At 36.8% G+C, this 21,480-nt stretch overlaps 1 long non-coding RNA gene across 1 annotated transcript in view; it reads left to right on the top strand.

Moving 5' to 3' along the window:
• Positions 1 to 17,498, top strand: part of LOC111941793 (uncharacterized) — a 57,208-nt gene extending 39,710 nt beyond the window's left edge. The window contains exons 2-7 of the long non-coding RNA XR_015280144.1: positions 108 to 643; positions 5,505 to 5,543; positions 10,287 to 10,458; positions 10,626 to 10,719; positions 16,071 to 16,325; positions 16,684 to 17,498. This is a non-coding gene — a long non-coding RNA (uncharacterized LOC111941793). The remainder of the gene's footprint in view (positions 1 to 107; positions 644 to 5,504; positions 5,544 to 10,286; positions 10,459 to 10,625; positions 10,720 to 16,070; positions 16,326 to 16,683) is intronic.
• The last annotated feature ends 3,982 nt before the right edge of the window (positions 17,499 to 21,480 follow it).

The raw sequence follows: 21,480 nt of genomic DNA, 5'->3' as shown, positions 1-21,480 counted from the left end.
GGTGATGGCGGCTCGGCCCAGACGGGAAGGGACGGGAGAGAGGCTTCGCTTCACAAACCCCGCTGGGACGGCCGGTCCTGGTGTCCCCGCAGGACTCTAGGGAGCAGCAAGACAGGCTGGTGGGAATGAGCAGAATAATCCCGAGGTGGTAGATGAGATGTATCAGAAGCTCCAGAGCTTTGTAGCTACTGGAGCCGCAGGATGTCTCGTCTGGCAGGAGGTGCGGGCCTACAGTGCAATAAAAGCTCGGAGCAGCGCCGAAGAAGCGGTGGGAGTGGGACAGCAGCAACCTGTCTACCAGCAGGGCAGGGAGAGCTCAAGATCCTGGGCACCCAAGCAGACCAGACAGGGATAAATCCCTCTTTTAGTGAGGTAGCTGTTAATAAGGTCCCAGTCCAAAGGCCACAGAAAGGAAGAGGCAGTACAGGACTGGGCTCTGGTGATGACTGTGAATTCTCACCACAGTGAGCAGCAATTTGCCTGACGTCCTCCTATGCCCAGAGTGAGAGGAGACTAGCCTCTGGCCCTTGCCCATTCCTCACAGTGTGTCTCCCTCTTGGAGAGGAATTCCCAAAAAGAGAAGTGTATCCAGATGCCGTCCTCCCTCCTGAACTTGGCTACCTCTTTGTTTTCTTAAGTACCCGTAAGTACCCAGTGGTTAGTATTTCTCAGCAATTTATGGAAAAAATTCTATAGATAAGAAGGAACAAAAGACAAGAAACTTAACCCCCAAGAAAAACACATCAGAAAAACATGAAAGAAATGGTTAAAAGTTCCAGAACTGCTGGAAAAGCAACTCAAATCACACTAGTTACCAAACCAATATAATAAGTTACCTGTGTTAAATAAATGTGACTAGTGAGATGTATTTATCCACATCCTAAAATCCTTAGGTTTGCCTTGAATAAAATTAATATTACTTGTATTAAACCTAGAAATTAAACTTCTACTTTCTGGTTCTTTCTCCCTCCACTCCCCTAGGATGTGCCCTGTTTAGTTTGAATTATACTGTTTAATCTGCATACCCATCAGGCTGCCTGCATAACCCAAATGCACTGGCACCTTTTGGAGGCTGTAAGCAAAAGGAAAGAACAGCTGCTAACAGGTCTCTGCGAGGTAATAAATCAGCAACAGGTGCTCTAGGCATTCAGGGAGACTGGAGATCAGGTTGCAAATGAAATACATTTAGGAGGAAAATAGAAGAAATAAAGGAAGCTGTTTGTAAGACAACATGAAGAAACTCTGATTTTGGCTCCTCTGAAACTAAAATTGGCAAAGGGATGAAAATCAACATAGCTAATGAGTAAAGCTGTAGGGAGCCTGGCTAGAAAAGAAAAAAAGACTGAACAACAAACAAGAAATGAATACATTTACCCTCTTTATTCATCAGAATAATAAAATAATTCAATTGCCCATGAAAATAGGTAAACAACCTTTGCATTTTCCTGCTAAGGGCCAAAGAAAATGATGCTGAAACTAAACGTAGTTTGTGCACTGACATTTCTAATAGGTTTCAGAAAATTCATATTATTTGGCTGGCAGTGTTATAGTAATGATTTTCCTCTTTACCTTCCTTCTCTCCATGCCTAAAATCAAGGGTATTGATAGCTCAAAATGTGTGCCACTGATACATTTCTTCAGATTTTCTTTTCTTTTGGCCTCTTCTGGCAATCCCAATAATGAGACTGAAATCAAAGGAGAAATGAGACAATGGACCTAACAGATTTTTAAAAAAACATCAGAACTGGAAAATAATTTCTTAAATTCAATACTTTCTTTCAGTTACTTCATCTTTATAATTTTCAGTTTTCATTTTCCCTCTTACATCCTAGAAATAGAAGAAATTCAGAGATATGAATCAATTTTAATTGCTTCTTTACTGTTAGGTGGTTTTCTATTTATAATTATCTCTTGTTTATATTATATCTCTTAGATTTAAAAAAAGTGAAGATGTTGAAAGTAAAAACTAATTGTCTGTTAAAAAAAATAAAAGTAAGAGTTATTATGTGACAGATTGCTCTTATTATTCCTTGTAGCACCTTGGAAACAATTGGAGAGCAAGACAGGACTGTTCTATGTTGCACAAACACACAGAATTAGGTCCCAAATACTGCATAAATGCTGCAAGAAATGAAGAGGCAGAGCATACAGATACAAACCTGATGGAAACGTATAAAGAAATTGGGCATATATTGAATGTCTTGGTATGAGAAGATTAAATAGTCTTTGGTGTATTATACAATAAGTCTGTATAACAGTCCCATCAATTTCAGAGGACTAGGGGCAGTGGCAGTTGTAAATAAACAAAACAAGTAAAACTAGTAGTCCTTTAGGCCTTTTCTCTCTACTTCCCCCAGGTCCTGAAAGTACTTTCAATTAGTTATCTGCACACTATAACTATTATTCAACTTTCTCATTTAGGAGTCATGACCAGGCCTTACCCCAGCACAAATAATTTTTTGTTTCTGCCAAAGACACCAATAGTTATGACTTACCTTTTTTGTAAATAGTAGTAGTTGTGTTTTTAGCATATATTTCTCCAGTATTTGTGTGTATTTCATATATATATCTATATCTATCTATCTATCTATCTATCTATCTATCTATCTATATACTAGAAGCTAAAGAACTTATTCCTTAAATGTGTAAATCTCTTACTTTGTTTACTTTCATGTGAAAATAATTAATGACTTCCAATGAACAGTAACAAAACAGGATTTTTTTGTGTGTCTGTGTTTCACCATCTAGAATTTACCTGGGCAAGACAAAATCATCTTTTAAATTGGGAAATATGGTTTTCATTCACAAAGTAATTTCTTTTTTATAATGTTATGACTTTAGTAATAGTCAGTGCTCTCCAGTGCCCCAGCATAGCAGTAGAAATGCATAAATGAATTAGAGCCCAAGGCAAATCATAAGGTGTTTTACATTGCTCAATAGTTCACTGGCTGGCAGAGCTGGTAAAGCAAAATATTTTAGACTTGGTCTGATATACTTTATTCCACAGAAGCAGAACAGTTAGTCTTGGAAGGGACCTTAAGAATAACTGACCATCGGGATTGAACAATAGTAGAAGGGACAGTCTAGTAGAAGGGGCATCTTTTATTAGACCAGCTTACTCAGAGCCCCATGCAGCTTGGTCTGGCACAGTTCCAGGGACAAGGTATCCTCAGCTTCTCTGGGCAATTTCCAGTGCCTCACAGGAAATGACAGTTACCCTGGCAGTAGCATATTTCTTCCTCAGGCTGTGATTTTCCCTTGATCTGATCCAAATTCTTCTTCTAATTGTGGCAGATCTTGGAGCAAGCCTTGAAAGAATTACTCTGCTGCCAATTTAGTACCAAGTTCTCAGTGATGTGTGGTTGAAAGATAGATAGTGTTGGAGTTGCCTTCTGATTTCAAGTTTTAAGTACTTTGGGAACAGAAATGCTTGAAATCTTCACCAAAAAAAAAAAAAAAAATGTGTGTGTTTTATCAGGTATCATAATTTCCTGAAAAATGGCTGACCAAAAACTATTAAAAATCTAATAAAAATCCCAGATACTGTTATGCTTCCTTAATATTGCAGCTGTGACATAATTTTCTTACTCTTTTTGAAATTCTTTTGTAAGTACAAAATATATTCTACTGTGTACACTGATACCCTTTTGGTAAACCAAGAAACTAAGATAATTTTTGTTTTGTTTTGCTTTGGGGTTTTTGTGGAATTTTTTTACTAGAGAAATTTATTGTACTTTCTTAACAGATTTAAAATCCATATTTTAATTTTTACAAGGAGAGTTAAGAAAAAATAGACTTAATAGTAGGGTATAGCTGAATACTTTTCCACACCTTTACATGCATTTAGCAGCTTTTCACCCCCTCTCTTTTCCAGTAGCAACAATATCTGATAAAAAGAAATTGCCCTATAAAATTTCTTGCTATGGGGTCTTGACGTGTTGCTTTTAATTAGTAGTTTGTTTATATATTAAAAGATAATAATAAGAAAAGATGCAGTTGAATGTGATTAAAGAAATTTGAAATAAAATTCTGAAGAGAAATATGTTGGGACTTTCATTGTTTTATGGTTTTTTTAACAGTAATATTTTAAAATAGTATACAGATGGAATAAAACCCTACGTACACCAGATTAGAATATGGTGACCTAAAATTTGAGATGTTTAGTAAACATGATACAGCTTGAAGTCCTGACCCTGAGAGTGCTGGAAATGTAATAGATATTCCTAAAGAAACTTCCCAAAGGAGATGTTGCTTCTTGTCTCTACCTCTTAGTAATGACTTATGCCCTATAACTCATGTTCTAATTAGCCTTATAAATGTTTAATTTTTCTTCTGCTGTTGTGAAAAGCTGAGATTGTTCTGCTGGAGTACTTGGAATTGCATGATGCCAATAATGAACTGAGACTACAATCTTTTTTGTACTTCACCTCTGCTTTTACTTTCCAATAAGCCCTTCTCAAATACAAAATAGGTTTGTGCATTTCATTCTAGGGCAAAACAGGAGTAAGTGTCTTTAATGGCATAATTTCTAATTTCTACCCAGTGTGCATTTTACACTTCATATTGAGACAGTATCCTGGTTTAGTAATTTGACCTTCAAAGCAAAAAACACGTTTTGCACAGTTTGAGGCTTGTTAGCCCAACAAGCATGATAAGCAGCTAAAAAAAATCATGTCTTCATCTTTCACTCTGCAGTGACTTACATGTCTTGACCAATAAGTCTTTACCTTGAAAAAGTTCTGTAATTGGCTTGAAAGGGGTTTTTTTGTGCCTTTTGTGACAAGACATATAAGTGCTACGACCAAAGTTTTCATGATGTATAATGGAATAGTATAATGCAGAGAGGTTTCTTTAGACTTTAAATGAAGTATCAAGGGATATTTACTGGGAAGGAAGATTACTTGTGAAAGAGAAGTTAATGGAGTTAGTAAACAAAATCAACATCCTTTTTTCTTCTGCAAATTTATATTGGCTACAAGACACAGCAGTGGATTTTATAAGTAAATTATTTGTAGTATCCCACTGTCACTCAGTAGCTGGAAAATTCTTTAACTTCAGGAAACTGTATTTGAAAAGTGCATTTATGGCTTTTGAAATTATGGCTTTAATTATTGATCAGACACTTCAGCATGGAATCCATAAATGCAACACATTAATTACTCTAGGAGTTAGCTGTGAAGTTGAAAAAAAAAAGCTGAATAGATGGTGCCTGCCTAATTATTTTAAACACTTAAGTAGTCTTATGTTGGTCACCAAAGGAAAAGCATGTTGATCATTCCATAAAATGTAGCATACACTAGCTTTTATGTGTTTAATTCAAACTAGTTCATATAATCCCATCTGTAATAGATCTTGATACTTTTTATGGGCAAAAAACCCATAATTTCCTAGGCATAGGATACAACTCAAGTTCGTAATCTTTTTTTTTTTTTTTTGATAGAAAGCATATCTCTTATTTAATGTTACATAAAGTATTTATGTATTAAATATTCACCCTTTTCTAGGATAACCACCTGCTGAAACCCTAAAGACCTGTTAGTAGGGTAAGTCTCATAAAAGTTGGACAGTATGTTAATATATTCTTCCTCTGTATGCTCCTGTTTAATAATGCATGCCATCTCATCCTGGTGCTTAGTTTATTCCCTTCTCAACTTAACATTTGTTTATAAATATTATAACAGAAGTTCTTCAATTGTTAATCCATTTTGCACAGCAACAACTTGAGAGACCCCTCATTTTACTGTGTGCCAGAAAGCATGTGCCAGAAAGCTGTTCTATGAGATTAAATATACAAATAATTTAAGGCTTCTGTAATGATGCAGAAAGTAAAATAATCCTGTTCTTCTAGACTTTTAATTTTTGTAACTGTTTGTCTTTGAATAAAATTTATCTGAATTTTCTCAGAAAATGGCAATATCTCCTTATACCAAAAGTAAGTAAATGAGATTTTACATTTCCATTGTCTTGAACTGGTCTTGAGTTCATCACATTATTTTTTTATTTTCTTTTTCCTTTTACCCTCCTATGTTGAGAATATTTTGATGAATAATTCATGGTGATGTACGTGTATGTATAAAATGTATTAAAAGCAAGTTGTTGGAATGGAATCATGAGGCTGATAATTACTAAATGCAATACTTTTGCTGATTAAATCTTGTTGATTATTTCTGGTATACTTCAGCAGTCAGAAATTTTTGTCAATTCAGTATTTCTACTTTAAGAGTTGGGTTAGCATGTCAGTCTCAGCTGTACTATCAGAGTATGAGCTGAAGAAGATTAACTAAAATTTGGAGACTAGGATTTCTTGATTTGAAATGCCTAGACTCAAGTCAGAAGTCAGAAATCATCCTGTTAGCCCACAGGTTTGTCATGCAGTGTGTGCAAAATGACATTCAGAAAATACAGTCTCTTGTACAGAATCGTTCTTAAATCCATACATATACCAGACTCTCTAGAAGAGGTAATAGTTGAGGGGCAAATAAGAATGCTACAGAGGAGCTATCCAGATGCTAGGCTAATGCTCCTCCTGTGACAAATATCTCACAATATCATCTAAATATTATTATGAAAAGAAAAAAGGCATTTGTTGCTGGTGTTATTTGGATATTTTGGTAATTCACTTAGGCTTAAGGGATGGAATGATTATTTCTTGATTCCTCTATCAAGAAAGAATACAAACTATATTCTAGGACAGCTGCCCTACTTTTAAGATTAATCCAGACCAAAATTTGAATTTAAGAATCTTTTGAAGTTCTAACAAGTGTGGACTTCAAGGGAAGCATATTGATATAGCCACTTTTCAAGTTTGTCTTGTTCCTTTTATGTTATCCAACTTATACTGAGGGATATACTAGGAAGATCCAAAAAGGTTGTGAGTTGTTTATTCCCTTTTTCCCTGTCCATGAAGAAATTTCTACTGCTGGAAACTACAATATAAAGTCTGACAGTGGAATGAATCATTTTCAATAGCCTTATGCCTTCATAACATGTTGGTTATTTTTTTGTTCAGACCTCTTTAATACTGCTCATCCAATTTAAAACAAATGTAATTTTACCCAGTAGGCAAAGGCTGCTTACAAAACTCCATTTTACACTTGTTCTTGCAAGACCTATTTTGAATTCAGTTTTCAAACTTTAATATGAAATGAATATTGTTTTAAAAATACAGTAGGGCTCTGTATTTAGGTTACCTACTCTAAATATGGGCTGTAATAAGATGTTACTTCAAATATGTCTAGGTGTCATAGTTGCTTTCAACTACCCATGGCTTTCATATTATCTACAAAAGCAAGTAAATTCTCTTACTTTTCCAGTGAATACTGAAATGTTCCCAGCATTGGGCTTTAAATTGTATATTTTTCCTCTTTTCTTTCTAAGTCATTATATTAGATTCCATTCTGATTTACTATTAATTTATTGCTAGTTACAATACTTTCACTGAAGGAGTACTTAACATACAACTGATGAAGGAAGTTCACTTCGATATATGCTTCAATATTTTTTATTTCAAAGTGTTTTCCTTCCTAATAATATCAAGTGTCAACAATATTTAGGACTTTCCTGAAGAGGGTTGAATTAAAAAAAAAAAAGTTTTCCCTAAAAATTGAATGTTTACTTTCAGTTTCTTTTGTGTATCTGTAATGCCTTCATACCTCTACATAGGCTGAAGAAAGTAGATTAAAAAAAGCATTTAATCACTGGCTTTTGGCAGAAGAACCTTGTCATAGATTACCAGGGTTTGGTTTGGCTGGGTTAGCTTTTGGATTTTGTTTGTTTCTGGTTTGGCTTTCATTTTTGTCTTAGTAATTCGGTTATCAAATATCTTAAAATGAAATTAATTTATATTTTGTGTTTTGCATTTATCAAAAGTTTGTGTTCAAGATAACGAAAAACATTGAACAAAAACTCCAAAAAACCAAAAAAACAAAAAAGAAAACAAGGAACCCAAAACACCCAAAACCCAAAACACCTTAAAATAAGTGGTTTAGAGCCAGAAATTTGTCTTAATTATCCTTATAAAGCAGTTTTAAAGACAAGAGTGGCTGGTTTCCAATTGATTAGCTGTACTTCTGGGATTGCCCCTGCTGTTCAAAATGACTCTTGCTTTAGGGTGACATAGATCACTGAAATATGCTTCCTCGTGATGCTAGCAAGCCACAAAATCACTAATTAAAACTGAAAATCTATTTTTGTGTGCACAGTAACGTAAAGTTTCTTAGCATCCCTTGCAGGCTTCAAGAACACTTGGAACATTCTTTCATTTGCATTTTTATAGCCCACAGTATATTTCGTGCAGGTTTTTTTTTTTTTTTTCTTTTTACCTTTTTAACATATGATACAATCCACAGATTTAGTAAAAAAGTTTTACTTCTATTGTGATCTAGGTGATGTTTGATAACCTGTATATCTCTAAAAATGTTAAGACTGCATAGTAGGTGACAATTGACTTAATCACTCTTCAAGAAGGAGCATATTTAACAGGAGGTGAAGTGAAATGAAACCTCAGCCAAATTTCTCTGTATAATTCTTCCCCAGACTGGTTGAATAAGCTGACATTCTTCCCTGGGAAAGCTATGACTTAACAGAAACTGCAGAGAGACCTCAGTGCCTCAAGCACAGAGACTTGGCACTTAGTTGAGGAAGTGGGGTGATGCTGTTACTAAGGCAACTGGCCCTGCTATACACAGAGAGCTCCATGATTTGTATTTGTGACAGGAAAAGTTGTGAGATGCTTCAGAAATGCTTTTTAAAATTTCCCATCACTTTAGAATGGACAAGCAAGTTATGGAACCCACTTCTGTAATGTCATTTGATTTGCTAGTACTGTTTGTTTTCCAACAGATCCATGGTCATTAAGATAATTAACTTGCAAAACATTTACAGAAGCATGTGGCAAGATGACCTGCAAGCATGTAAATGATCAGCAGTGTCAAATCAAACATAAAGGGCTGATCAGTATACTCCTGCTTGTTACATAAATACATTTAATGAAACTCTAGAAATATGCTCTGTAATGAGAATGCTAATGCTCCCCTGAGATGGAAAAAATCAGCTGGTATTCCACTATGCACATACCACTAAAATCTCACCAAATTTTTTTAAAAAAATAAATAAAATTGAAAACAAATTTGGCATACAACTTTTTTTTAACATGCACACATGTCCATGCTCAGAATAGAGATAGTCAGTATTTCACACTTATGAATCATTGTTTTGTGTTACTTTTTAAAGGCACACTGATGATCATAGTAAGCAAAAATTTACCAGTACATTATCATTTAACACTGAGATCCAGTAGTTATACAAAAAAAGTAAGTAAACATACAGTAAGGAAAAAGGAAAGGATATCAACTGTGGGTTAGAGAAGCTGGATTTTTTCTTGAGTGCAAGACATTTTACACGAAGTGGTAAATTCTAAAGCTATGTCTAAAGTGATTCACAGATCCGTGTTAGTTATGTCTTACTTGAATAGAAGAAATTGGATAGAAGAGTTGGTTATCTATAATAGTGAATGTTAATGGCAGTTCCTCCTATATTTTAGTCAATAGATGTTTACAATTTATGATTGAAGTCTATTTTTAAAATATTCTTAGTTTAAAGATTTATAACTTGTGTTGAAAATCTAAAGTACTCACATTTGGTGTTGTGGCAGATGCAAAGCAGGGTTTTCAGTGAGAGAAAATAGCAACATTTTAAGCACCAGCCTCTTTCAACAGTAAATCTAATTTAGTTTATTGATGGTTCTCACTATGTGTCCTTTGACTGGTTTTCAGTCATGTTTGCAGTGTTTGTAAATGCACTAAAGAATTTAATAGATCTAAAATGGGAATTTATTCCATGCTAAATACTCTCCTACCTCAGCTCAAACCATCTACATTTGTCCTGAGAAGAAATGAGAAAGGTTGTGGGAAGAGGTAACCTTTCTAACTGAAGCTCATCTGTTAGCTCTACACAGTGTGATTGAAATGTATCTCTTCTGGTTTTATTGTGAAGCATAAAAAATCAGAAGAATGGCATCACGTACTGGCTTTTGACATTTACGGTTTTCTTAATTGCATATTTGCTAATGTAGTCTACATATTCACTAAATCTTTTTCATAATCATTTGAAAAGTTCTAGATTTGAAAAAAAACTGAAAGTTTTTTAATAGATATAATTATCATCATATCTTCTTATTAATCATTAACAAAACAGAACCTGTATAGGATGATATGTCACAGGATATTCTATTGTAATTTATTCAATGTTCCTTTCCTTTTCTTCTTTCTTTTTTTGTTTTATATTAGTCAGTGGGATGGGTCAAGAGATGGGTTATGCCTACGAACTCCTCCTCTGCCATTTCCTGATTGCATTCGTTTTAATCCTGTGAACAGAATGTCCAGGCTGAACAAATCCCCACTCTTGATAATGCATCAAGAAATTGACAAAGACGCAGGTTGTCAAAGACATATGACTTGGGTAAGGCTAGCATTTCATTATATCATATACAACTGAAATCTTTATCAAGCAATAAGGTTTTAATGATGTCCAGAGCCATTAGTAAAACCAACAAACAGAAAATGACAGAATTATCTAACTTGGCATTAGGTGGCACTTGCTTTTTTTTCTTTTCTTTTTCCCCACAGGCTAGAATCTTTGTGAATTCCACAAGGTTCAAACTTAGTCTTGCATATGAAAGGTTGTAGTTGCCGAGGAACTACATCTGTCTACACAATAGAGGTGAGTACTACACAATAAAGAGTTTTAGATGTGATGAAGAGTGACAGAACAGGTAAGTTTGGAAGGGGTCCAACCTCCCTGCTCAAGAAGGGTCATCCTTGAGCTTGTGGCACAGGATTATGTCCAGTCAGTTCTTGAATATCTCCAGTGAAATAAAGTCCACAGCCTCTCTGGACAGCCTGTTCCAGTCCTTGGTCACCAACACAGTAAAGTTCTTCCTCATGTTCAGGTGAGACTTCCTGTGCCCATTGCCTCTCATCCTATTGCTTGGCACAGCTGAGAAGAGCCTGGATCCATCCTCTTGATGCCCTCCCTTTAGATACTTAAAGAGGTTGATAAGGTTCTGTTATGATCCAGTAATTAAAATTGTTACAGTGATGCCTCTACCTGAATTAAGGTGCTAACAAGACCATGTGCCAAAGTCAGTAGTCTGGGTTTTATTTAACAGTAAATGAGACAGAGAGACACAGAGAGCGAAGGAGAAAGGAACAAAGAAAGAGAGAAAATAGGTGGGGGGAGAGAAAGAGTGTGACAGAGACAGATTAAGTAGAAAATACCAACACTCTGTGGATCCCAATGGCATCTCATTGATCATTTCCATCATCACCATTCTTGATGGTGAGGGTCCCCCAAAAGCATAAAGTTCAATGGATTAATGTATGTTTGGGCCAGATGGGAATGCCCAGGTACCTCCCTGGTGGTGGAAAAGTTTGACACTGTCAATTGCACCAGACTCAGTATCAGCTGCATCACTTTGCATCACATGAAGTTCTCTGGTGCATGGCCTCAGGAATGAGTCTGGGGGACACTTTAGGGTTATTTGATGGATTGTGACACCACTTAGCTACCTCTCATGTGAACATCTCATGGGTGTGGCCTTCCTGGGGTGAGGGGTTTTAGAGCTGAGCCAGTTTGTGTAAGGAAGGATGGGTTTTCACTCTTTCTGACCAGAGGTTATGCCACACACAAAATTCTCCTCCTCTCCTCCTTGGTTGTAGAGGAATGTGTGAAAACCTGGCCTCAGCAGATGATTGTGTGAGCCATGACCTTCCCCACCTGTAACCCAGCTAGGAATGATTTTCTGGACAGCTGTTGGGTTTGGCTTTCTTTGGATGCATTCTTCTCCCTCAGCCCTGTTTGTTTTTTCCTAGACCCTAGATAATTGAACAATAGTGTCACCTTTATCTTATCTCAAGTTCCCTGAGGCAATTTGACTCAGTCCAAGGTTTCTGTCAGGAGACATCTTCTAGGAGGGGTGGGCTTCAGTGATAGCAGCTTCTTTATACATAGTTCTGCCATAATGGACAAAACTCCTTCATAACAATTTTTAAGCTATGAAGCATAAAATTTCAGTCTCTGACAGGTTTCTTGTTAGTTGTTTCTTCTCAAGGCTGAATAGTCCTGGCTCCTTCAGCCTTTTCTCATAAGAGAGATGCTTCCATCCCCTCATCATCTTTGTAGCTCTCCACTGGACTCCCTCCAGGACCTCCATATCTTTCTTGTACTGAGGAGGCCAGAACTGGACACAGCACTCCAGATGTGCCTCTCTAGGGCACAGAATCATCTCCCTTGAGCTGTTATTAATGTTATCCTAGATGGACCCAAAGACACCATTGGCTTTGTTGGCCACCAGAGCATACTGTTGTCATATGGACAGCTTGTTGTCCACCATGATTCCCAGGTCCTTCTCTGCAGAGCTGCTTCCCAGCAGATAAGTCCCCAACCTGTGCAGGTGCCTGGAGTTATTTTTCCCCAGTGCAGGACCCTACACTTACTTTGATGAACTTCGTAAGGTTTCCCTCTGCCCATCTCTCCACCCTATCAAGGTCCTTCTGAATGGCTGCACAGCCCTCTGGAGTATCGGCCACTGCTCCCAGCTTTGTTCAAGTCACTGATAAATAATTTATACAAGAGTAGACCCAGTCCCACTTGGGGGACACCAGTAGTGATAGGCTACCAACTGGAGCCTGTGACACTCGTTACAGTCTTCTAGGATCTGCTGTTCAGACAATTCTTAATCCACTTCACTCTAAGCTCATGCAGTCCACACTTCCTGAGCGTACCTACATTGTGAGAGACAGTGTTGAAAGTCTTGCTGAAGTCAATGTAGACAATATCCAGTGCTCTCCCCTTATCTCTACAGGTATTTGTTCCACAGAAGAACAGATAGAAGGCAATCATGTTGATCCTGTAGTGAATCCATGCTGATTGCTCCTGATTACTTTCTTATCTTCTGTGTAGATAGAGTTGGCCTCTAGGATGAGGCACTACGTCACCTTTCCAGGGACCGAAGTAAGATAGAGTTGGCCAGCATTCCCTTTTTGCCAATTCTGAAGACTGAAATGCCATTTTTTTTCTTCCAGTCTTCAGGGGCCAATCCTGATTGTTACAGTCTCCAGAAGAAGATTATAAGTCTCCTTGCTATGGTGTCTGCCAACTTTCTCAGCACTTATGGATTAATTCCACCAGGGCCCTTGGATTTGTGGATATGAATTTTACCAGGGTGTTTTCTAAACCGGTTCTCCTTGACTGAAGGAAATTCCTGCCAACAGTCCTTCAGCCTGGTCTTCCCTGTCAGAAATTCCTGATGTCTGATCTTATCAGTGAAGACTGATGCAAAGAAGGCATTCAGCGACACTGCCTTTTTTGTGTCCTCTGTTATCAGGGTTCCCTGATAATAAGCCCACATAATACTTTGTTTTCATTTTTTTACTGATGTGTCTAAAGCTCTCCTTGTTGCTCTTGACATTCTTGGGCAGATTTAATTCCATTTGGTCTTTGTCACTGTTTCTTTTCTGCTTTGAAAACATGTCTATATTAATTCCAATTGTCCTGTCCAAGCTCCTGTGTATTTTCTGTTTATGCTTGAGTAAAGACAGAAGATTCATCCATGCAGGTCTCTTTCCATCTTTGCACAATTCATTGCTCTTCAGGATGTATAATTTTTGAGCCTGGAGGAAGTAATCCTTGAATATCAATGAGTTCTCCTGGACCCTTCTTCTTAGTAGAATCTGTTCCCATGGCATTTTTACAAGAAGATCCCTGAAGAGGTTAAAGGTAGCTTTCCTGAAGCCCATGGTTAAAATCTTACTTGCTTCACTTTTTCTTCCTTACCTGTTACTAAAATCTGCAATCTCATAGTCACTGCAGCCAAGGCTGCTGCCAGCCTCACATCTCCAACAACGCCTTCCCCTTTTGTTAGTATAAAATATTGGACCACACCATTTCTTTTCAGTTTCTCCACTACCTGTGTCAGAAAGTTTTAATCAATGTTTCCTGGGATTTCCTGGACTGTTTGTGCTTCTCTGTGTTGTCTCTCCAGCAGATGTCAGGGTAGTTACAGGCCTCCACAAGAACCAGGGCCTGAAACTTTGAGGCTACTTTAGTTGCCTGTAAAATGCCTCATCAACTTCCTCCTCTTGATCAGGCAGCCTGCAGCAAGCACCCAAAAGAGTGTCACCCTCACTAGTCTGCCTTTTTATCCTAACCCATAAGCTGTCAACTCAGTCATCGTCCATCCCAAGGCAGACTTGATATGTTCCAAGTCTGGCCTCACAAAAGAAGGTAACTCCACCACTGTACCTTTCTGGTCTGTCTCTCCTAGCAGTGTGTAGCCCTTCATGACAACATTCCAGTCTGTTAGAAAAGGCAGTGTTGTGGCAGAAGATTGATCACCTATCTAAACTCATTTGATGTGTGTGAGAGTTGAAAAGTTTCTGACCATGTTCTTTAGGTATTTTTTAGACATGGAGGGCACAATGTTTAATGTTTAATAAAATTAATATGAAATTAAACTTTTTAAAGAGAGCTGATGCTACACAGGCTTTTTGATTTAGAAGAGCAACTAAAAATATACTGAAATCTCAAAGGTAGATTATGGCAAAATGCAGCAGTTGTAATATACAGTTCTATCACAATACCAATGTGATTCCCATTGCCAGTCTCAACCATATGCTGTGTCATGATGCTCAGTGTTCTCAGTAGGAAGGAACAGAAGGTCTGATGCTAGCCCAAGCCTGTTGCTCTCTTAAAATTAATTTGCTGGTTGCCTGTTTTTTATAGTCGAGGTTGAGCTGAACAATTGTTCACTCTACAGGTATTGGTCTGGCTAAACTGGGGAGACATTCACATTCTTTTGATGAAATCAGGGAATAACATTTACACCAGCAGTTCATAGCTGTTTATTTAAAACCATGGCCTTTGTGTGGTCTGTGTTCCCTTTGTGCTGAGATCAAGGTGAGGTTCCTTGCAAATGTAATGGTCTATCACACTCTACATAACTCCCAGAGCTTCACCTCTGCCCACCACTTCTCAGCATTACTCTCTTTAAAGGATTTATTGATCTGCCACAATAGGAGTCTATCAGAGGGAACTGAAAAATACAACAAACTGAAATACAGAAATAGTTTATAGAAAAATATAGAAAAATGTTTATAATCATTTAATCAGAGAAAATAAAAGAGGAAAAAATTTTGCTTTATTATTATTCCTTCTTTTTAAAAGATGTTTATTGTTAACAATCTGGATCAAACCAAATTTTGGTTTCTAAAGAAATACAGAACTTTTAAAACAATTTTAAAGAAAAAGTAAAATAGTCAAGGTCAAAACAGTGAAACTAAGTAATTTCAAACATAGAGAAAAACTAGGAAAAACAGTCTGAATTAGAAATAGGGAAAACTAGGTTTTGGAATCAAGAGTTGTGGAGTCATACTTGCTTTTGAGATCTGAAATGCTGAAAGCATATTTCTCTGCTGTCTGAGCATAAGTGCCTTCTTGGGCTCACTGAGTCCGTGCTGTCCCTTTTGTCAGGTGCTACTTATTTTTCCATTGGGTGATGGATTAGGCACATTAAGTTTATGGCTTTAAGCAACAGCTTTGTCCTGTTTATGCTCATAAGAGAAACATCAATCACATTCACCCCACAGCCCTGTAAGTTCTATCATGTCACTAGCATAGCACAAGTATGATGCCATTTGTAGAGAGAGGTATTACTCCCAGTGGTGCCTTCCTGCTATTGTGGTTTTCCTCATCAGCTTGGAAAACCTCACTCTGTGAATTGAACTCTCCCATGCAATAGGAAAAAATAATTTTGACAGCATCTATTATCTGGGAATTTGTAATTATTTCTTTGTTGAATGTCAAAATATTTTTCATTTTTATATGTCTATGAAACACTGTAATGAAAAGTAATACAGAAACTGTTGGCTAATATAAGAAGACCTGAAATGACAGATGATAATTTTGTTTTTGATGTTTACTTTGTGCCTCTTAGCATTCACAAACTATTGAAGAATACTTTTTGTATTATCATCTAACAAAAAACTCTACATACTTTTCTGTTTACTGCCAAGAAAAGACAAAGAGCTCTGTACTGGTTTTGTATTACTGATATTTGGTGAGGAGGGAAGAAGCCACCCATGGACGTGATCTTTCTGGGAGAGGCTTCTGTGAGCTTCCTCTGTGCCTGGGAAGGACCAGAGACCTGCTGGCTCTGAGAATCGGCAACCTATTAAACCACTTAGAAGCTAGATCCGCTTCTGTGAATTCTACATTTTAAAGATGGGCAAGCCCAGGAAATCTCTCTCTCTTGCTTCCGGTCTTGAAAGGTAACTGGGCTCTGGTTGGGTTCTGCCATGGTGCATGCGGTCTGGTGGGGCTGGGCTGGACCCCAGCAGTGGCTGGGCAGGGGATGGGAGGTCACAGGGCCCCGGCTGCTGACATCTTGCTGACACCAAGCCCTGTCCCACTGCTGCTGACTCATGCTGAGCTGGGGTCCCCTGGGCTTTGGGACCGGCTCCAGACTGGGCCAGGCCCCCTCCACCGCAGCCCCAGCGGCTGCTGGGCAGAGAGAGGGCCCCAGTGCAGCCTGAAATCCATCACAGTGACTGCTTCAGCCACTGCCCAGCAGAAACCATCATGACCATCTGCAGGCCTGGGTGAGATATTAAACTTTTCACTGCACAGAGGAGACCTGCAGACTTCGATCGTTCCCTCAGGTGAGAGAAAAGGACAGAGTGATGACAAGTGGAAGACAACATGAAGACACCAAGGTCAGTAAAGAAGGAATCAAGTCCCAGATAGAAGAAGAATGAGGAGATGCCCAAGTATTGGCATCCATGGCATCCATGGAGATGGACTGTGATACACTGGAATATCCTCTTTAATTCACGATAAAGTATGGGGGAATGGAATATTCAAACTAGATGTGAGCAGTGGCATCCATAGTGAAGCAAAGCAGATGTTGAAGTAGCTTTGGTCCCATGAGAAGCTTGAACAGAGAGAGAGATGAGAGTGATGAAGGGCCTTTGCCCCCAGGGAAAGAAGAAGACGTCTGTTTCTAGAGATGAAGATGATCTCATAGATAAATGAAGAGAACCTTTGCTTTTGAACAACTTGTCTGTAAAATAATACCTTGTAAGTTTACATGGCCCGTTAGCTCAGCAGTGGGAAGGCTGTGAAAATGGGAGGAGTTTCACAATTGCAGATTTTTTTCCCAGGCAGCTGCTTTCCATGGAAATTAAAAGCCATGAGAGAACTGTTTCTTGTGGAGAAGTGTCAATAACATGGCCTGGTGAGAGAAAACTCCTCTCCCCACTAGAACTGATGAAAGATTGTTGTAGAGGTGGTAACTACTTGAAAAATCCCAGGTTTTGTCTCTATGCTGTCAGTTGGGAAAGAAAATAAGTTGGGTAGGGGGATGAAAAGTAAATCTGAAAGGTTTATTCTAATTCTTCTTATTCCTTTACTTCTGTAAATAAAGTTTTCTTTATAGCTTTTAAGAATTGAGTCTGCTTTGTCCTCCTTCTAATTCATATCTCACAGCAGGAAATGAGTAAATAATTTTAGCACTATTTTATCTGACAAAATATTAGTTGCGTGGCTTGGGGGGGAAAAAAAGCCAACTTCAAAGAAGACATATGGGGATCTTTCAGAAAGTATATTTTTTTTTTTTTTCATGTGAATAATTATTGTATTCATATATGGTACTAGAGTTGAGCTAAAGGTTATGTCCACTGGTCTGGCCACTTCTAATGAACAGCTAAATTTGCCTTAATGTTACTGTTTTCATTAGAATGGACAGTTAATCTTGATTGACTTTCTAAGTTTATATTTTACTGAGGAATCATCTTTTGTCACCAAATCCATTAAAGAGAGAAACTGATAGTTTAGGAACATATTTTTAAAACTTTTATTGAAACTATTTTAAAAAAAACCCAAACCCCTCAAACCCATGGCAAAATAAAAAAACAAACCAATGAAACAACAGCCAAAAAATCCCCAAACCCACCAAAAAGCTCCCAAAAAAAGACCACAAGCAAACCCCAAACAAAAAACACACATTTACACACACAATCTCAACAACCTGAATGGAATAAAACAGAATTTGACTTTATCTATTAATAATTTCTTAACCTTAGCCTGATAATATTTTGCAATGTATAGCCAGTACCATCTGTTTTCTTTACTTTCCATAATGTTCAATTTTTTTTTCTGGGCTTCAGGTATATAAATAATCTTAAAATAATATTTATACAAGTTTTCCTATTCTTTATACAAAATTGTTTTTTTATGTCAGTCATGGCTACGTGGTTCACTTCAGCCTTACAGCATCTATGCAGTAACAGCACATAAAGTCACATGGACAGTTGAAAATGCTTTCACAGGAAAAATAAGGATGATCATTTGCTATGGCTTAAAAGCACCTGTGTTCCATTTTTTCATATAAAATGCCAGTACATTGTCCAGTCCTTAATTTTGTGTCCAGCACCATTTCTCACAAATTCCTTACTTAGCACTGTTTTCAGGAAGTCTAATAACTTGAGAAAGCTGTAAACACTGTCTCATTTTCTTATCTGTCTCATTTTCACATTCTTGGCTAATGGGGGCACTTGGCAGAGAAGCCCATTACTCCTTTCTGGGACCACTTCTTGCCCTGCTGGAGTAGAAACTGGAGACTTCATGGGATTCAAATCACTGCTCATGGTATGTCCTTTGAGAAGGGGCACAAATCGTACTTCATCCTAGGGACACATCTGCTTCTGCTAAAACTGTGGTTTCTTATGCAATAAATAGTCAGGAGTTTGATACTTAGGGATCTGAGCCTAGGACACTAAAGGTCATTTATGAATATTGTAGCAGTAGTCCTCTCTGGCTCCTTGTGTAAAAAAGAATGCTTCTCACATTGCTGCATTCTGTCCCTGGATGTATATCCTCAAGGCAAGTTGAACCTCTGCCACTCTTGTCCTGTATATTTAGATACGTACATCCATGCAAGAATCATTATAACTAATTTAATAATTATGGGAGGAAGAGGTAAGGAATTAAAAATAATTTCTAGAACACATTTTGATTAAAATGTGGTAGACAAAAAATTGTGGAGCACTGGCTGACTCCAGAACGATGCTGAAAATAATCACAATGAGATTGCAAGGATGAAATCAGAATGGGACAATTAAGTGACCTCATGTAACAACATGCAAATCCCAAAGGGTGAATGCAACCTAATGTAGATACTGTAGGCAGAAAAGGCAAATTGCAACGTGAAAGCACCATGTGATTAGAAACTTTCTGTAAAAGTAAATACTTTTCTTAATTAAATATGAATTTATTGATTTCTAATAACATTTTTTTAGACAGCAAAAGTTAGGCAGTTCAATATTATAGGTATAAACCCTCTATTCGTCATATCAGAAACTTAGCTTATGAAACAAATAGCTTTTAGATTATTGAGGAGTTTAAAGAAAAACAAATAAAATGTACCAGAAGAACCTAAAAATGAAGCAGAAACAGAGAGGAAACAACAGCAACACTATTATAAAAAACCCCAAACCAATGAAAAACCTCTCTAAACGCCAAACAAACAAAACCCTCCCAAAGCCAAAACTTGTTAAAATGTAATCAGCTTTGCCTATAAAAATTAATGTTGTATTTAGCGGGTTATCTGAATTTTTTAACAGTGTTCAGACAAAAATATATTAGTATTTTCCCATCAATTGTATATTCTATCTGTATCTGTACAACCTGCAATAGCAAGTATCATTAAGAAGGCTTTTTAACATTTTACATTTAATTTAAAAGTGGTTAAAAGCTAACCAGGTAAACAGCATAGTAAAGATAGAGATATAAAAGACTATTCTGGTAATCATGTAAGGTTGAATCTACAATTCTTTCAAGGTTAAGATTACCCACACTTTCAGAACAACGGTGGATTTGGAATAAATCTGGTTTTGAGTATTTGTGTGTGTTGTTGTATTCATAGAGAATCAGTTTGTATCTTGCATGTAAATAAAATGCAGCTATTCTGAAACATAATGGGTTTTTTTTCACCTGAGGCATTCACAATTCTGAAGACACATGAGAAGACAGGAGAAGGATTAAGTGGCTCTCATTAGTGTAAGATTATATTCTAACAATTTATTTCATCCCAAAGGTGACAGTTATTGAAATAAATCAGACAAAATGTTTGATAAAACAAAACATTCCATAAATCAGTGATCATTTGATTTAAAAGAATTCTGGTGGGTATTACTATACTAGCTAAAGGATGAACTGCTTCTGTTCACAGAGGTTAAGTATTATCCAATTTTTTCAAGAGAAAAAGCAAATACTCCAAAGAAAAGGCCTTTAAAAATGCAATAGTAGTAAGGGATTTGGAAGAACTTGGGATAATTTATAAAGTTAATAAAGGTAAATCAGAAGTATTCTGACCACATCATCATTAAATACAAAATGATCATCAGATTGCTAAGACTTTTGAACCTACAGTAACAAACAGAAATAAAGAAACAATGTTATTGTTTTTCTTTTAGTGTGTTTGTCACTGAAAGATGGTACCTAGATATTTACTTCTTTTGAACATTCAAAAAACCAGTACACTGCACTTGCAAAAGTTAAACTGATTTCAGAAATGTAAACTTGAACCTCTAAAACTGAATTTTGAATGAAGATAAAGGCAATATACTGAGTATAAATTAATTGACAAGATAATACTTTTCTCTATCAACCCATTTTATAAACATAAATATTCATTATTATATATGAAATATAGAATTGTATATAAATTAAATCCTTTAAAAACTGATTACAGCAAAGATCTAAGTAAAATTTATGATATCATGTATTTATTCCTTAAAAAGGTTTTAAGATAATAGCATCATTCCCTCATTTGAAAAGCACTGCTACAGTGATTATGTAAGAGAGTCTGCCCACATGGATAAGATTTAACCCATCAGTCCCTGGAAACTGATGTTCAGCTAGCCTGAAGCTCAGTGAGAAATTGCTTACCTTTGCCCCACACAACTGTGTCTGATTCTGATCAGTTGACAGCCAAACTGAAACTGCGTGTTCTTCAAGAATTCTTTCTTGCTACTGTGTTTTGATTCTTCCTGTTTCCACATCAGTTAATAAGAGAAAATAAATTTGCTGACCTCTTTTAAAGATGAAGGTGTTCTTGAGTCAATACAGAGAGGTGAAATAATGAAAGGACTGATAGTCTGAAATCTGACTGGGAAACACATGTTAATTCCTTTTTATGATTTTAAACATATATATATATATTATTTCAAATATATGTTGTGCTATTGAAAGATTTTTTGATATTTTAAGTGAATTCAATGATCCTGAATGTTTTCTTTATCACATTGGTAATGTCTGCCCTGGAGTTTCAAGTACTACTGAGAAGTATTACAATTTATGGACTGAAACTTGGCTTTCCTTTTATTTTTATTTTTTTTTGTTTGTTTCTTTGTTTTCCAGCATATA

This window comes from Cyanistes caeruleus, chromosome Z (assembly GCF_971803275.1).
Source record: "Cyanistes caeruleus chromosome Z, bCyaCae1.hap1.1, whole genome shotgun sequence".
Classification (NCBI taxonomy): domain Eukaryota; kingdom Metazoa; phylum Chordata; class Aves; order Passeriformes; family Paridae; genus Cyanistes; species Cyanistes caeruleus.
The sequence above is the reverse complement of the archived record's forward strand: the minus strand, read 5'-3'. Positions and strand labels throughout refer to the sequence as shown.